The sequence below is a fragment of the Rhinopithecus bieti genome, unplaced genomic scaffold, assembly GCF_001698545.2.
Source record: "Rhinopithecus bieti isolate Rb0 unplaced genomic scaffold, ASM169854v2 scaffold_51732, whole genome shotgun sequence".
Lineage (NCBI taxonomy): Eukaryota > Metazoa > Chordata > Mammalia > Primates > Cercopithecidae > Rhinopithecus > Rhinopithecus bieti.
The window spans coordinates 426,002-442,217 of NW_016821090.1; the positions used below are offsets into that span (position 1 = coordinate 426,002).

Here is a 16,216-nt window from a genome sequence, read left to right on the forward strand (position 1 = left end):
TCTTTCTTTCTTTCTTTCTTTCTTTCTTTCTTTCTTTCTTTCTTTCTTTCTTTCTTTCTTTCTTTCTTTTTCTTTCTTTCTTTTTCTTTCTTTCGTTCTTTCTTTTTTCTTTCTTTTTTTTTCTTTCTCTCTCTCTCTCTCTCTCTTCCTTCCTTCTTTTTTCTTTCTTTCTCTTTCTTTCTTCGTCTTTTTTTTTTCTCTTCACTTTCCTTCCTCCTTCCCACGTGCAGCATCTGGAAATACTTTTTAACAACAGTTTCTGATTAATCCGCAGGCTGAGATATAGAAAGCAACCGTAGAGTAGAGGGACACAATGAACCTTTGTAGGGATCCTCATCCCTGGAGTGGATCTACAAAAATAGATGAGAGGGCTACCTATAGAAGGATTTTTGACCAGGATCATATCCTATCAAGACAGGACATGTAGTACTCCTTCACTTCACCATCTGCAATTTTCTTTCTTTCTTTTTTTTTTTTTAATTATGCTTTAAGTTCTGTGACACATGTGCAGAAAGTGCAGGTTTGTTACATAGGTATACATATGCCATGGTGGCTTGCTGCAGCCATCAACCTGTCATCTACATTAGGTATTTCCCCTAATGCTATCCCTCCCCTAGCACCCCACCCCCTGACAGGCCCCAGTGTGTGACATTTCCCTCCCTGGTCCATGTGTTCTCATTGTTCAACTCCCACTTATGAGTGAGAACATTCGGTGTTTGGTTTTCTGTTCTTGTGTTAGTTTGCTGAGAATGATGGTTTCCAGCTTCATCCATGTCCCTGCAAAGGACATGAGTTCATTTTTTATGGCTGCATAGTATTCCTTGGTGTATATGTGCCACGTTTTCTTCATCCAGTCTATCATTGATGGGCATTTGAGTTGGTTCCAAGTCTTCGCTATTGTGAATAGTGCTGCAATAAACATACATGTGCATGTGTCTTTATAATAGTATGATTTATAATCCTTTGGGTATATACCCAGTACTGGGATTGCTGGATCAAATGGTAACAAACGCCAAAATTGACAAATGGGATCTAATTAAACTAAAGAGCCTCTGCACAGCAAAATAAATTACCATCAGAGTGAACAGGCAACCTACAGAATGGGGGAAAAATTTTGCAATCTATCTATCTCACAAAGGGCTAATATCCAGAATCTACAAGGAACTTAAATAAATTTACAAGAAAAAAGCAAATAACCCCATCAAAAAGTGGGCAAAGGATATGAGCAGACACTTCTCAAAAGAAGACATTTGTGAGGCCAACAAACATATAAACAAAAGCTTTTCATCACTGGTCATTAGAGAAATGCAAATCAAAACCACAATGAGATACCATCTCACACCAGTTAGAATGGCAATCATTAAAAAATCAGGAAACAACAGATGCTGGAGAGGATATGGAGAAATAGGAACGCTTTTACACTGTTGATGGGAGTGTAATTATTTCAACCATTGTGGAAGACAGTGTGGTGATTCCTCAAGGATCTAAAATCATCTGCTATTTTCAAAGCAGTTTTATGTATTTCCTATAATTGCTATTTCACCAGAGTCAGACTGTTAGCAAATTGACTTTTGATTCTTCTTCGATTCAACATAATAGTTCACATGGAGAAATGTTATGCAAATATTTCAGGCAAGTTCTTCATATAACACTTTGATGCAAGAAGAAGTTTCAATGTATTCTCAAATTAGAACAAACATTTACCAGTGGCCAATACATGGAAGGAAGATGTAATTAGGTTTTTTTTTTCTACATCATTACTACTAATTGCAAAAAATTTGAATGTTGAAGCTTTAAAACATAAATCTGAAGAGCTTTTGACTTGGGTCTGCCCAGAATTGACTTTAAGGACAAATTCTCTGAAAATGTTGGTTACAAGACAATGTATATTTTATTATAGGAGAGTGTAAGCTATAAATGCCAAAAAGCCTATGGGAGATGTTACTTCTGAAGGGATCTAATAGTTTGTTTTGCTCCTTGCATATATTTGACTTTATCTTTCAATATTCATTAAAGGTACTCCCCTACATTAACCTGCCTTTTCTTACTCTCACACACCACTATGTATAATGCTTAATTTGCTTCCTTGGGACACAAGTTTATTAGTGCCTAATTATTTCATTTGTGCATTCTCATGACTTCTAAATATATAGGAAGACCCAGAAAAGAAGAACTGGATTGTAGAATTGTTTTCACTTTGCTCTCTTCCTCTCGAAATCCTCTCTGGCACCTAGCATCACCATTTGTACATAAATACTTTAAAATTAGGTAGCAAGCTAGTACATTTGGAAGTAGCAGATATTCTTGACACATTTATGTACTCTTCAATGAGGATAAATAAAATTCTTAATTTTTGAATTCAAGAAATCTGCCTGGTGATTTCTCAGAGAACTTAAAACAGAGAGAGCTACAATTTGACCCAGCAATCTTATTGGATATATACCCAAAGGAAAATAAATTATTCTACCAAAAAGACAATGCATTCACATGTTCATCACGGAGCTATTCACAATATAAAGACATGGAATTAATCCAGGTGCTCATCAATGGTACACTGGAGAAAGAAAATGTGTATGTAAACATATACACCATGGAATATGACACAACCATTAAAAAGAATGAAATCATGTCCTTTGTAGCAACATGGATGCAATTGGAGGTTATAATCCTAAATGAATTAATGTGGGAACAGAAAACCAAATACTGCATGTTGTCACTTGCAAGTGGAAGCTAAACACTGAGCACACATGGACATAAATATTGGAACAATAGTACTGAAGATTACTATAAAAGGGAGACAAGGAGGGAGATGTGGGTTGAAAAACTACTTATCAGGTACTATGCTCATTACCTGAGTGATGGGATTTGTACCCCAAACCTCGGCATCATGCAATATTCCCATGCAATAAATCTGCACATGTACCCCTCATTTCTAAAATAAAGGCTGAAATTTTTTTTAAGTTTAATAAAATAAAGACACAATGCTTAAAAAAAGAAATCTGATCCAGGTAATTAAGTAGACCACAAAGAAAATAAATGGTATAGGGACTTCCTTTAATTTTATCACTTCAGCTAGAGATAGAAGTAAGCTAGTCATCTATCCAGGAGAACTTTATATAACTTTAAAAAAATGTCTCCTATCTCCACTAGATCAAAATGGCAGATTCTGAATTACAATTTTAAAAGTCACCTGCAAAATAATACTAAATTAGATATTCTCTTTTCCCATTGTATATGAAATTAAGACACTGAGAATAATAAAACTCATAATAATAAAACAGAATGAGTGAACCTATTACAACTGCAACCTATCGGGAATTGCAAGATTGATGGGTTTGGGATGAGATAAAAATTTTGTGCAGTTTCTATATCCGAGCAAATCTGCCAGCCTGAAACTAATCAGAAAGAGGTTTTGGACCTCCCTGTCTGCTTTCTGTCCCAGAGACTCAGAGAGTTGCAATAAACCAAAACAGTAGCCATCCCTCTGCAGTCCAGGCACTGATTCGTAATGCAATTTATGTACTATTTTCTACCTTTTACTCCCTTATTTGCTGTATTTATGGAAGATCACAATTCTTTCTAAATAAGAAAACCAAGAGTGAGAAAATGGAAGAATTAACTTGTGATATCCTGAGAGTCATAATCCATAATATGCTGGTAAATGTTGATAACAGTTCTCTTGGAAAAAAATGGATACAACGAAGTATTACAAATTTAATTGTTAAAATGATGTTTCACATTTTTAATATATATTATAAAATATACAGTACTCTTTATTGCAAATCCCATAGAGTCAATTGATTTTTACAAAAGTGTTTTCTTTAATTTTGCCAAACTTGTGTTTCCATAGCCAATTCATGGTTGCAATTTGTTCAGAAGCTGAATAAATGCTTGTTTACTATATGATTCAGCAAAGAAATTATTCATGTCATCAGTGAATGTGTGTAGTTCCAGTAAGAATGTTGATCAACATTTCAACATACATTAATGAGTTCGACGAAGTGAAACAATGAAGATATGTTAGAATTTCACCCATTCATCAATGACATAAATGACTTCTTGCTGAGTATGGTAATAGTTTGCAAATACTGGAAGATTATTTCTCAAATATTGGGTGCTTTTTAGAATATAACAACTACAGATGCAACATACTTTAACATTTAATCTGCATTAACAATCAACAAATCAATAAAGTGCTGATTTGTGGCATTTGCAGATTTCCATGGTGTAAATATTCCCACCATGTTCAGTTTCAAGTTACCAGCATGATGCCACGGGACACAAAAGATATGCACTAACCATTACATGGTTGGTGTTTTTACCTAAAGATACAATATATACAAGTAATTTTAAGAGCACAGAAAATAGTAAAATGTGACAAAGTGATAAGGAAGTGATGAGAAATTTGAGAAATTTATTACTTATGTTTTAAATATAAATAATTTGTTACTTCATATATTTTTTGTAATGGCTGTGATTAATGATCATCTCACACAAGTCCTGGAACCTAACAATTTGTTCTCATTAACTAGTATAAGGTGGTTCCAAGACTCTGCTGGATAATAATTTTAAATTGTCTTACATTGGGACAGAGATAGGAAAAGAAGGAGTGGAAATGTAGGATGAGTACAGTATATGCATTCAGAATATTAGAGAAGCAAACAATGGGAAGAGGAGACTATCTGACTTCTGACAAGAAGAGCAGCACCAGATGTCTGCCATTTCATTAGACCTAGTTTTCAAAGTGCATTCAATCAACAACTATGTGTAGGTGAAGAAAGTGTAGATGTCAGAAAACCTGGCACCTTGTTATTAGGCATATGACAGATATTTATATGAGTGAAGATATATATTTCAATGAAATAGTTAATAACAGCAACAAAACAAAACAACATGAGGCTTATGAACAAAGTAATAAAATTAGTTAACATAATTTTCAAAATTAAAGAGTTCTTTACCTATATAAAATGTTTAAGGTATAAAGTTTGAAGAACTGTCTTATTAATTGCATCCTATATATTTCGACACATTGTGTTTTTAAAATCACCATTCATTTATAAATATTTTCTAATTTACTTTGTGTGTGTTTCTTTTTTCTTTTACCTGTGGGTTGGTTATTTACATATGAGTTGGCTGATTTCCAGATAGGACTTTTCTAGGTGTTTTATCATTGCTGATTTCCAATTTAATTCTGTTGTGGTCAGAGAACATATTCTGTAAGATTTCAGTCTTTCGAAATCTACTACGATTTGTTTAATGGCCCAGTTTATAGTCTACCCTGTTAAGCCTTATATATGCACTTGAAAATAGGCTGGGTGCTGTGGTGCACGCCTGTAATCCCAGCACTTTGGGAGGCCAAGGCGGGCAGATCATGAGGTCAAGAGATACAGACCATCCTGGCCAACATGGTGAAACCCTGTCTCTAATAAAACATTACAAATACAGCTTTATAAAACCTAACAATAAGAATATTAACATTTGGAAAATCTAAATGGCAAAAAACAGTCTCATAGAGTCTCCAACTATGACTGTGGGAATTGTGCATGACTTCTTTTAGTTCTGGCAGTTTCCTGTATATATTTTGAAGTTCATTTATTAGGCTCATATGCTTGCAGTTGTTTTCTTTTGAACTGTCTCTTTATCATTACAAAATGTCCCTCTGTCTCTAGTTAGTATCTTTGTATTAAATTTCATGTTGGCTAATATTAGTATAGCTACTCCGCTTTATTATGTTTACCATTTTCCATCCTTTTACTTTCAATTTATTTGTGTTTTTATATTTAAAGTGCATTATTTTGTGGATGGCATACTGATGATTCTTACTTTTTTACACAGTTTGAAAATCTTGATTGTTGCCTTTTTATTGGAGTATCTAGTCCATATACATTTAATGTAATGACTGATATAGTTGTACTGAGGTCTCCCATTTTTCTATTTGTCTTATCTGTTGTTGTCTTTTGTTCCTTAGATGCCTTATTTTAACTGAATATTTTTAAGCATTCCACTTTAATGCCTTTTTTAGTTTTCTAACTACATGTTTTGAAATTATTTTTAACTCATTGCTTTTGAATGTAAAATGTATACCTATAACTTATCTGTACCTACTTGGAATTAGTATTTTTTTTTAGGTAAAATATAGAAAACTCGCAACAGTGTATTTCTAGTCATCTCTCCCCCATCCTTAATGTTATTATCATCTTAGGCATTATATTTATATATCTCATAAACTCATCAAGAAAGTGCTATAATTTTTGTTTTAAAATGTCGTGATTTTTTGAAAATAACAGATACACACATATGTGGTGAGGAGAGAGAGACAGAGAGAGAGAGAGAGAGAGAGAGAGAGATGGAGAGAGAGAGAGAGAGGAGTTCTTCTGTTAACTTACTAACTCACATACTTACCATCATTTTTGGTTCTCTTCATTTCTTCTATGTATCAGAATTGCCACCTGGTTTCATCTCTCTTCAGCCTGGAGAACACTATAGGATTACTTGTAATGCAAGTCTTCTAGTGACAAATGCTCTCAGTTCTGTTTATCTGAAAATGTATTAATTTTTCCTTCATTTAAAAAAAAGTTTTATGGATACAGAATTCTTGCTTGACATGTTTTTTATTCCCTCTCTTCAGCACTTTGAATATATCTTTCTGAAGCATGATGGCTTCCGTGGTTTCTGATGAGACATCAGTCTTTACCATTATCATTGTTCTCCTGTGTGCAATATGTCATTATTCTCTGCCTATCAAGATTTTCTCCTTAATTTGGCTTTCAACAAAATGACTATGATATGCCTAGTGGTGGTTTTCTTTGCATTTATTCTGCATGTGTTTTGTGAGTTTCTCAGACTCCTATGTTAATATTTTCCATCGCACTTCAAAAGTTTTAGATCATATTCCTTCTGATATTTTCTTGCCTTCTTTCTCTATTCTCAATCTCGTATTCCAATTACATGTATGTGAGCGTGTGATGTCGCCCCACAGCTCTCTGTAACTCTGCTTAGTTTTATTCTCTTAATTCATTCTTTGGGTGCAGATAACATATTTTGATTTATTTTCAAATTTATATATTTTTTGTCATTTATTATTTGTTGAGCTCATCTAGAGAATCTTTTTTATTTCAGTTATTGTACTTTCCACCTTTAGAATTTATATTTCTCATAGTTTGCATTTCTCTATTGAGATTTTCTGTCTAGTGTATTAATTAACATTATATTTTATTTAATTCTTGAATTTTTTTGAATTTATTCAGCATATTTTCAACAACTGCTTTGAAGTCTGTGTCTAGTAATTATAACATTTGGGCCCATTCAGTCAATTTCTAATGACTGCTCTTTTTTGAGCATAGGTCATACTTTTCCATCTCTTTATATATCTAGTAAATTTTAGTAATAAAACTGGACATTGTAGATAATGAAGTCAGCTTTGTAACAATTGTGAGTTCTGTTGTGTTGTTTTAAACATTTCTATTTTATTATTCTAGTAGGCAATTGACATACATTTCTATACTCAAAATGCAAAATTAGAATACCCATGATATATAGCATCTGGTAAAAGGACATGCTTTTTCAACTAAAGATATATATGAGTTGAAAGTCAAAAATGGAAAAAATATAATGTAAAAAGTAAGAATGCTGACATGACCATGTTAATATCAGACAAAGTAGATTTCAGTATAAGGAATATTTTCACAGATAATAAATATTTCCTAATGATGAAAAGGTTCATTAGGGAGACGTAAGTATTTTAAATGTATATATATTTAAGAACAGAAATTCAAAAATATATGAAACAAGAATTTCCTGAATGAAAAATAGATAACTCATTACATCTCAATAATTGATATAAATATATAAAATCAGTAAGATTATTGAAGATCTGAACAACCCTGTCAACCATATGGACCTAAATGACACTTACTGAATAACTGCAGAATATACTTTCTTTTCAAATGCACATTGAATATTTACTTTAATGAATCACAAGCCAGACAATAAAATCACAATAAACTTCAAATATCTACATCTTTCACTATATTGCCTCTGGTCACAATAGAAATAAGTTACAAATTAAGAACAATTCAATAATGGTAAAGACTGAAATACCTGAAAGTTGACAATATACTACCAAATAATCCATGAGTTAAACAAGAAATCAAAAGGGAAATTAGAACATATTTTATTTATTTATTTATTTATTTATTTATTTATTTATTTATTTATTTTTGAGACAGGGTCCCATTCTGTTGCCTAGGCTGGAGTGCAGTGTTATATTTGCTCACTGCGACCTCTGTCTCCCAGGTTCAAGCGATTCTTGTGCCTCAGCTTCCCATGTAGCTGAAATTACAGGCATGAGTCACTAACACCCATCTAATTTTGTATTTTTTTTTGTAGAGACAGGATTTTGCCATGGTGCCCAGGCTGGTCTCAAACTCCTGAGCTCAAAGCGATCCACCCCCTCAGCCTCCCAAAGTGCTGGAATTACAGGGATGAGCCACCAAGCCCGGCCTAGAAAATATTTTAAATTGAATGATAATTAAAACATACCATATCAAAGTTTGTTGCATGTTGCTAATGCAGTTCTTAGTGGGAAACTATAAATGCTTATATTAGAGAATACAACATGTTTAAAATAAGGATGTAAGTTACAACTGATAAGCTGAAATAAATGACTTATTTTTCAAAGTGAATTGAGAGAAGAAACTAACAAAAGTTAGAAAATTAATTAAATAGAAAATAAAAAAATGGAAGTTGACAAAAATACAAGGTTTTTTGTAAAGATAAAAAAAAAAGACAAATCCAAAGCTAGACTACATAAGAAAAATAGGCTATATACAAATTTTCAGTATTGTAAATGAAAGAGGACATATCACTAAAGACCTCATAGCAATGAAGTTACAAGGATAGAATATTATAACAACTTTATGCCATAAGATTTTAAAATGTAAATGAAATAAAATTACTTGAAAATACAATTTAGCAAAGGGTCACAAGGAACTGAATTACCATGTATCTGTTACTTACATTGAGTTTATAATTAAAATATTTTTATAAAGGAAATTTTATGCCCAAATAAGAAAAAAAATGTAATACTATATAAACTATTTTATAAAATAGAGAAAGAGGAATATACCCTGACATGTGTCCACTTCCAGACCAGCATAACCCTTATCGACCAATATACCTCATGAACATAGATGTAAGTATATGTAACATATTTACAGATCAATTCTAATAATACATGAAAAAGATCATCTATCATGACGAAATGAGGTTTATCTATCAATGCAAGCTTGAAAATTGAGCAGTTATTCACCATATTAGCATAAAACAGGAGAAAAACTATATCATCATCTAAATAAACGAAGAAAATAATATGATAAGCGTTATATTCATTCTTGATAAGCATGCACACAATCCCTTAGCAGACTTCTCCAATCTGATATAGGGTATCTATAAAACACCTTCAGCTAACATTATATGTAATGGTCAATTATTAAACACTTTCTCGTAAGACCATGAACAAGTCAAGAATGTCTACTTTCCACACTTCTGTTAAATGTTATATTGAAGTGCTAGCTAGTGCAATACAAGAGGAATATAAATAATAGGTGTAAAGATTGAAAAACGTATGTATATATAGGCAAAGGCATGATTTTGTATCCTAAGGAATCTTGAGGAAAAAATCAACCTACTAGAACTAATAGATGATTAATCAAAGTTGCACAATAAAAGGTGGATATATAAAATTAATTGTATACCATAAACTAGCATCGAAGGTTTGGAAAATAAAATTAACTTTAAAATTTGCAATACCATCAAAGAAGATAAAATATTTCATAAGTTTAAGAAGAAAAATCTATCTTATTGCTGAAAACAACAAAGTATTGCTGAAAAAAATAAAGAAACAAATAAAAAAGTGTATCATATTCATTAATTAGAAGACTAATTGCTACGATGTCACTTTTTTCTTTTTGAGGCAGAGTCTCTCTGTGTTGCCCAGGCTAGAATGCAGTGGTGCGATGCGATCTTGGCTCACTGCAACCTCCACCTCCCAGGTTCAAATGATTCTCCTGCCTCAGCCTTCCATGTAGCTGGGACTACAGGTACCTGCCACCATGCCCAGCTAATTTTTTTTTTTTTTTTTTTTTTTTTTTTTTTTTTTTTTTGTATTTTTAGCAGAGACAGGGTTTCACTATGTTGGCCAGGCTGGTCTTGAACTCCTGACCTCATGATCTGCCCACCTTGGCCTCCCAAAGTTCTGGGATTACAGGTGTGAGCCACCGCACACGGCCCAAGATGTCACTTTTAACCAAAATTATTCTATAGATTCAATGCAATCATAATAAAAATACCAACCATTTTTTGTTGCACTTGACAATCTGATTCTAAAATTGATTTGGAAATGTCAAGTACCCAGAATAGTCAGAAAGAAAAAAGGTAGAAAACATGCACTTTACTATTAAACTACAGCAATTAAAATGGTGTGGTAATGCCATGTATAGATCAATGAAAAAAAATACAAAGTTCAGAAAGAGTCCCATACATACCGTCAATTTATTTTTTTTCCAAAGACATCAAGATAGTTCAACAGGGAAAGGAAAATCTTTCAAATAAATGATGCTGGAAAATTTAAACTCCATATGGAAAATAATGAACCTTCACCTTCTCTTCATAAAATATGCAGTGCAGTTCAAGATGGATTGCAGACTTATACATAAAAGTTTACAACTATAAAGGTTTCCCAAAAGTATAGAATAATATTTTTACAATCTTGGAATGGTAATCAAATATTTCTTAGAACACAAAGAGTCATCATAAAATTTTAAAAGTAATAATTGTACTTAAAGTTAAAAATCAAGTCTATGCCAAAAATGATTAACTTTCATTAATAATAATTTTAGAAAGCTCTGAACAAACTGAGTTGAGAAATAATTCTGTCTGAAACTTAGAGCTAACATCGTAGGTAAAATCAAAACATTACAAACTTTCTAATTAAGCTAAAACCATGCAAGAATATTCACAAAATCCCATGTTCATGGATCAGAAGACTTAATATTGTTGAAATAATCATACTATTCAAAGTGATCTACAGTTTAAATACAATTTCTATCAAAATCCCAATGGCATTTTTTACAGACATAATAATAACAGTCCTAAGATTCATATTAAACTATAAAAGATCCAGAAGAACCAAAACAATCTCTAGGAAAAAAAAGAAAGCTGGAGGCATCATAGTTCCTAATTTCAAAATATATTATGAAGCTACTGCAATTAAAACTGTATTGTATTGGCTTACAGGCAAACATATAAATCAATGGAATAGAGAGTGTAGAAATAAACACACACACATATGATTAATTGATCTTTGACAAAGATGCTAAGAATACACAGTAGTTTCTTCAACAAATGTTAGGAAAACTGGATATTCACATGTGTATATTATACCACAGTTAACAATCAACTCAAAATAGATTAATGACTTAAATGTAAGACCTGGCCAGGCTTGGTGGCTCACACCTGTAATCCCAGCTCTTTAGGAGGGCGAGGTGGAAAGATCACTTGAGTTCAAGAGTTCAAGATCAGCCCGGGAAATATAGAGAAACCCTGTCTCCACAAAAAATAGCCTGGTGTGGTGCACACTTGTAGCTACCTGCAGTTACTTGGGAGGCTGAGATGGGAAGATCACTTGAGCCCAGGAGGTTGGGGCTGCAGTGAGCTTTGATTGTGCCACTGCACTACAGCTGAGTGACAGAACAATACCTTGCCTTTAAATAAATAAATAAATGTAATACCCCAACTATAAAACTTCTAGAAGAAATCATAGGGAGAAAGCTTCATGGTAATGAGCTTGGCAGTGATTTCTTGAATACAACACCAAAAGCACAGGCAACAAAAGTAAAAATAGACAAGTGGGACTACATAAAATTAAAGTTTCTGTACAACCAAGGAAATGATCAACAGGGTGAAAAAACTTATAAAATCAGATAAAGTATTTATCAGCTGTATTTATGATAAGCCAAAACATATAAGGAACTCCTACAACTCAGTAGCTGAAAAACCCTAAAATGCTAAAATAGCTGAGAATTTTATCTTGATCCTGTTATTTAATTTCTTCAGTGAAATCAAAATCAACTCTTCATTTTAATATATTCTGTCTGAAGTCCTCATATGAATTTTCATTGCAAATATTTATTAAAACTACTCATGACATTATTTGTCTATTACATTTGAATTTTATTTAATATAATAAATAACGTTTAAGTGTAACTTCTCAAGACGTCCATAAGGTGGCAGTGTGCACTTCTGTGGTGGCGGTTGAGCAGCAGCGCACCAGAAAATCAGATAAAAGTCTGCGCGACCACGTTTCTCTGCCAAGGCTCTGAAGACCCCCTGCCCTAGACCATCTGGAGCACTAAACATACAAAGAGTTCTGAGCTCCTATCCCGGGGCTCGGCGTTTACTTTTCTGTGGCTCATCATCTTACCCCCCAGTTCTAAAATGGCACCCCTGTTTGGAAATGCATGAACCTCTGGAATTCACACATACCCAGGCGGTCCTGCAGCCTAGTTTCCAGTTTTCGGTCTCAGTTCCGAGTGGAAAGGATTTCCCAACAGTCTGACAATACAGCCAGAAAGCATATTATGGGGCAAGGTGATAAATATGTGCCATAAGAGCCGTCCCCGACCCTCCCACTTTTGTAGCAGAAGTTACTAATCAATCATAATAGTTCTTGCTACTCAGCCGCCCCCTTTCTCAGCAGAACCCCAGAAGCTCCAACATAGGAGAGTTCCTGTCTTTAGAGGTGGGGGCCGATTCCCAGAAACTCCTAGGATTCCAACACGAGTGTGGAGGTGTTGTCACACATCAACCATGAACAGCAAGAATAACGCCTCAAGACCAGACCCCGCACAAACCAGGGACTCCCCACTCCTTCTCTCATTAATCCTACCACTCTCTTCCACGGCCCCTGAGGATCTAAATTGTATTTTGCATTTTCAGCCAAATTTGGTATTATTTTATTAGCATAATCAATTTTCTTCTCTCCTGAATTACTTTCCATAAGCATTTTAATCTCTGATGGCATAGTATTTTTTTAATTATCTTGTATATCAAAATTTTAACTTTCCTCAGAAGCAAATGTAGGATTTGATATAAGTCTGGATCCCAAAATGGAACTCCCAGAAGACCTGGATTACAACCAAAGACCTGGATTACAGTTCCATCTTGAAAGTTATTTCTAGGAGATGGATCTGCCATCCAGAATGCGGAAATGAGGCTGGGCAGAACAGCCCAAGGAGTAGGGAGATGAGAGAAAGGAAGAAAAATTGCCAGTTCATGGCCATCGACATTATGATTTCTTCAAGTGAAGATCTTTGATTTGATTATGTTCCTGATTCTAGAATGGCACCTAGGCCTAGGATAAACGTCCCCAACCAAGGAAACTGGTCTGGGAAAAATATCCTCAACCTTGTCTTGAGGCAGAGGTACAGGTGATGATGATGGCAGTGTCAGCAAGTACATCCAGGGACCAGATGGTGCCAGGGTCACTGCAGTGGCAGCATCACAGCTACCAGGAGAAGCCACGGGGTGGCACCCCACGCCCACAGTGGGTGGAAGAGGAGGCACTTGACTCCCCAGGGAGCCTCAGCTGTGATAAGGGCTGAGAAGGCAGCTGCTGAGTCCACCAGGCGTTCTGCCAAGGAAGGGAGGCACCCGCATCTGGGAACTTAAAGAGCTGGCCTGTTATAGAATCTGTCTGGGGAGGCTCAGCAAGATCCTACTATATTTTTCCCATGTGACCTAGGAAATACTCCATTTGTTGTGAATTTAATATTACATAGAAGAATGTTTACACTATGTTCCTATGAATATTAAATATACTGTTCTTCACAATGAATAATGGTGACAATGAATAATGGTGACAATGAATAATTTTCCACTCTACAGTGGAAAAATGATAAAAAGCGGTAGGCAATGTCCCATACACATAAATACTTTCTAAATTCTGTAATCTTTAATATGATATACTACTGAGCTTTTTTTTTTAACCATCATATGTTGCAATTTTTGCTTACTCTGATATATTTTCAAAATACTCTTAATTCTTGCAGCCATTCTTAACTGGGGTTCTGTAAAAAATCACATGCAGACATTCGCTTAACTTCACTAGAAAACTTGGAAATACTGGTATTTTAAATGGATCAAAACCCATATATGGATCAAAACCCAGCTTCTATTATTTTCAGTTCGTGTGCTTTAAGAACGGACATACTTAGACCAGCATGGATAAAAATCTTGGAAATAGCCTTATTATTACAGTGATTCTATTTTTTTTTTTTCTGATTTTCATCTTAATCTTTTCGTCCCCTTTGTGAACAAAAGTTCTCTGAAAAAAGAACCCGGAGGAAAGAGACTTTATTCCAGTAAACTGTTTGCAAATCAGGCAGACATGCAGGCTGCTGTGTAAAATGAAGGTCCATTCCAGAGAATGAAGGGATGGCATGCCTGGGGTTTTATAGGAGAAGTCCCCACCCAGGTACCCAATCAGGTCCATTTATGCAAACAAAAGTTGAGTCTTGTTTGGTTTTGACTGGCTGACAGAGCTGAGTTCTGATTGGCCTATACAGCTGGGCCTTAGTTGGCTAGGGCAGGTGATCTCTGGTTGCTTTCCAAGCCCCAGACCAGAAGTCCATGTTAGATGTTTCTTTCAAATGGCTAATGGGGCCTGGGGCTTGTGGCATTGGGAGGTGCGGGGAGGTGCTGTGCTTTTTGCAGCAGTTTATCTTGTAGTCCAACAACAGAACAGGAGCTGGTTGAACTTGATTGTAGAAAGGGAGGTCCTTTGATGTGTTTACAGCATCTTTCCGAGAGCACAGAACTTGTGACCATTTCTGTCACCCAGCTATGGACACCTAGTCCTGTTTTAACTTTGAGCTCCTCAGTTAGCCACAAGGAGTCCATTTTGTCTGGGGGCAGACTTATCACCTTTCTTTTCTAATTTTTATGTTATCTAATTGAACTGCACACTTTAGCACTTAATCGTGTTTGTATACAACACCAGTTTATTTAGAATTGTTTGTTCTCTAGTTGATTCAACTGCACAGGCCTTGCCTTCCCTAAGTGAGTGTGAACTCCTATAGGCAGGAATTCTGAACACACATTTGTTTTGTTGTTCCTAATTTCTAAAAATTCACATTTCATTGAAATAGCCAAAGTTACCCCTACTGAACAACACTTAGAGGCAATTAGATTCGATTGCTCGTTGGGCTCAGTGAAACCCTTCTTGTTAGTCACGGAACCATAGTTCTTTAAGCCTTGGGTACTCACATCTCTGGTAGATATGAATTAAGAAATTAATCCAGGATGTATTTTAGAATGTGTAATTATCATTCCTGAAGCCACACACAGTCACTACTTTTAGAACTGGAAAGGACTTCTGTTCTTACAGATGCAGCAATTGAGACCCAGAGCTGATAAGAATTTAGCCTGATTAACAGACTTCAATGTTGAAGACATTTGAAAATCAAAGCGGAACATTACTTTTTCTAAGATTTAGAATGAAAAGGGAAAAAAAGAAACAAGTGGTTTAGTCTTGGGAGGGTGTATGTGTCCAGGAATTTATCCATTTCTTCTAGGTTTTCTAGTTTATTTGCGTAGAGGTGTTTATAGTATTGTCTGATGGTAGTTTGTATTTCTGTGGGGTCGGTGGTGATATCCCCTTTATCATTTTTATTGAGTCTATCTGATTCTTCTCTCTTTTCTTCTTTATCAGTCTTGCCAGTGGTCTATCAATTTTATTGATCTTTTCAAAAAAAACAGTTCCTGGATTCATTGATTTTTTGGAGGGTTTTTTGTGTCTCTATCTCCTTCAGTTCTGCTCTGATCTTGGTTATTTCTTGCCTTCTGCTAGCTTTTGAATGTGTTTGCTCTCGCTTCTCTAGTTCTTTTCATTTTAGATCTTTCCTGCTTTCTCTTGTGGGCATTCAGTGCTATAAATTTCCTTCTACACACTGTTTTAAATGTGTCCCAGAGATTCTGATATGTCGTGTCTTTGTTCTCACTGGTTTCAAAGAATATCTTTATTTCTGCCTTCATTTCGTTATGTACCCAGTAGTCATTCAGGAGCAGGTTGTTCAGTTTCCATGTAGTTGAGCGGTTTTGATTGAGTTTCTTAGTCCTGAGTTCTAGTTTGATTGCACTGTGGTCTGAGAGACAGTTG

The 16,216-nt window shown here is 34.7% G+C and overlaps 1 long non-coding RNA gene across 3 annotated transcripts in view; it reads left to right on the plus strand.

The window, feature by feature from the left end:
- LOC108520699 (uncharacterized) overlaps window positions 1-16,216 on the plus strand; it is a 91,902-nt gene that overhangs the window by 4,076 nt on the left and 71,610 nt on the right. The gene's annotated exons all lie outside the window — the stretch shown is intronic.